Below are 2,921 nucleotides of genomic sequence, written 5' to 3'. Positions count from 1 at the left end.
CTTATGATAAAAGCGCATGTGAACAGTCTACCGTAAATCGATAATAACCTGCATACAGACGAAATCAACAGTAAGTATAATGGGGCCTGCATCCTATATTACAGTCCATCAAGATAATTTGAATGGTGATGGTATCTGAAAATACTATATGATTTCTATGAAGCGATAGAGTTCCGTTTCATGAGTAGCTTTACAGGAGTAGATCGTGGTACATGAGCTTATTACATTGACTGAAAAATAATTATTGTTCCGTCAAGGTTAGGGCCGTAGTGTCTATTGATCTGTTTGCTGAAGTCAGTTTTAGATTTATGTGGAAATTTTGAATTTCGTGCTGGATAGGATTAAATTCTATTCTATTTCTCTTTATTTTTTTCGCTGCGTATTTCCCTTTTTTATGTTCTTTGCTATTGTTATTTCAATCACGCAGATCATTCATAAATATGTGTGTGATTCTCTATGATTATTCTAATAAAACATAAATATAACTTTTTATTATCATTATTATAAAAGCAACATGAAATTTAACTCTACGAAGGATTTGAACAACAAGATGGATATCATGTACTGTGGTCAGAGACGAGGGACACTGCTGGGATCCCCGTATTACCACCAAACTTTTGATGGGAGTTGAAGTATAAGAACAGATCAAGAGATCTACTCTGTAACGCAAGATTACAGATTCCTTCATGTTTGATTACATAGTAAAAAAAAAAAAGGTGGGCCTTATTTGTGACCTTATGACACTTGTTCTCAAACGTACTTTTGTCCGTAATATTCGTGGTTAAGGAATCAAGTTTGCTGTTGTTTTGGGCCAAAAGTGTGTGTGTGGGTGGAGAGCTGGAGGTTGTATAGCCCCCGCCCCACCCCCACAACCCGCCCCTTTTTGTAATACATGCACTTTTTTAAAGGGGAAATCTAGTTCAAATATAAGGTTAGTCTGGTAAGAAAGAGCAAAGTATTACGAGTTCAACGGTATAATCTTGAACGAAATCGGATGAAAAATAAGGAAGTTATGAGATTTGGAAGTTTCGCTATTTTTGGTAGTGGAGGAAACAGTTCTTGAACAGTCAATATGTTTGATTATTACCCATTCGGTCTCTGGCATCTGAGCTGTGGTTTTACGAAATTGTATTCCCCTCTTATAAAGCGTGGGAGAAGAGGGGTAAATTTCTCATATTCCTCTCTTTAGCAAACGCCTATGGGATTTTCGTGTTCAAAACGAGGGGAATATAGCATCATATAGGTCATATCACCATAAAGATACTATTTGCCAAGTTTGGTGAAAATCCATCACAGATTTTTCAAGAAGATGCTGAAAATGTGAAAAATTCCCCTCCCCCCCCCCCCCCCCCAAAAAAAAAAAAAAAAAAAAAAAAATCAGGGCACCCCTGGATCCGCCATAATCAAACATGAAATTTCAGTCATTATACAAAATGCCATCATATAGCACTAACTTAGCTCTGTCATTTTTTGGTTCGACTAAGAAGATGAAAAATTCCAGACTTTAGGGACTCTGAGGCCTCAACTCCTCCCCCTCCCCCTTCTTCAGCGGTTGGGGGGGGGGGGAGGGGGACGTATGTAAACAAATTAAGATCATATCACCATACAGATATCATCTGCCAAGTTTGGTGAAAATCGGTTTTGGAGTTTACAAGAAAATGGTACATGAGCAGTTTTGTTAGACATCGAGATTATCTATAATACCATCGGCACGTATGTAATACCATTGAAGTATATGATTTTTATATTTCCCGGTAGCGTTTTCGCAATTCCCGGCAAAATTGAACGTTTTTACATTTCCCGGCAAAACGTTTTTACAAATCCCGTTGATGCAATTTTCGAGATTTTTACATTTCCCGGCGAGACGTTTTTAACAATCCCCGGCGCTTTTACAAATCCCGGCGTTTCTACACATCCCGACTCCACACGGGGCTGCTGTTCGAGTAGCTGACGGTTCGGCCAAGTGCACCGGGAATGTCGGACGTCGGGGTTCATCTGCTGGTAGAGTTGAAGGCTCAGTTCACGCCACCGAGGGAAGGGAGCAGCCAGTTCACGAGCGTCTTGATGGGTCGATGCACTTCAGAATTTCTATGTCCGTATCGTCAGAATGATTTACCGGGTAGTAATTATTCTTAGGTTCGATAAAAAGGGGAAGAGGTCCTAAAGTTGTACACTGGTTGGTTCGGAAGCGGGAGCACCTCGATCTATCCAGGATCCTCGAAGTTGAAGAATTAAACTGTGTGCAGTGTTCCCCCTCCCCCTCCCCCTCCCCTCCCCTCCCCTCCCCTCCCCATCCCCCTCCCCATCCCCATCCCCCTCCCCCTGGATAATGAGGAGAACTTGGACTGAAGCTTGGGTAGATCAAGAAGGTATCATTGTGTGACATCCCCGTGGGTAGATTTCCCCCCTTCTCATGATCTTTGTCAGAATCTTGGGCTGGAGTTAGGCAGATTCTTCCATAAACAATTAACATATTATTCTAAATAACCCGCCCATTTCCTAATTTCTTATCAGTTCTCAAGTAAGCGTGGGATCCTTTTCCGGTCTTCGCTTGGATAAAAATCCAACTTTTTCCGTGTAAAAATGATCAACAGTCGGACTACCGGTTGGGTCTTTTCAACGCAATTTTCCCCAAATTATTTTTGCATTGGTCCTTTAGTTTCATACCCATAATAGATCCCTCATGAATGTACGGTCCGGTAAAACTAGTACTTGCTCCTTTCTTCTTCCAAAACAGCCATTTCCCCGTTCAAAAAAAAAAAAAAAAGCCCGTAAAATAAATTTCAATCCAGACTTCTGGCGGCCACATCTAAGAAATGAATTTTTCACCAAGTTAGCAAAATAGCCTGTTTATCGCCTTCTGGTTAATATCTCCCCCCCCCCCCTATTTTTTTGTTATTATCCCAACCTTTCTTGACATC

The sequence above is a fragment of the Diadema setosum genome, chromosome 17, assembly GCF_964275005.1.
Source record: "Diadema setosum chromosome 17, eeDiaSeto1, whole genome shotgun sequence".
Lineage (NCBI taxonomy): Eukaryota > Metazoa > Echinodermata > Echinoidea > Diadematoida > Diadematidae > Diadema > Diadema setosum.
The sequence above is the reverse complement of the archived record's forward strand: the minus strand, read 5'-3'. Positions refer to the sequence as shown.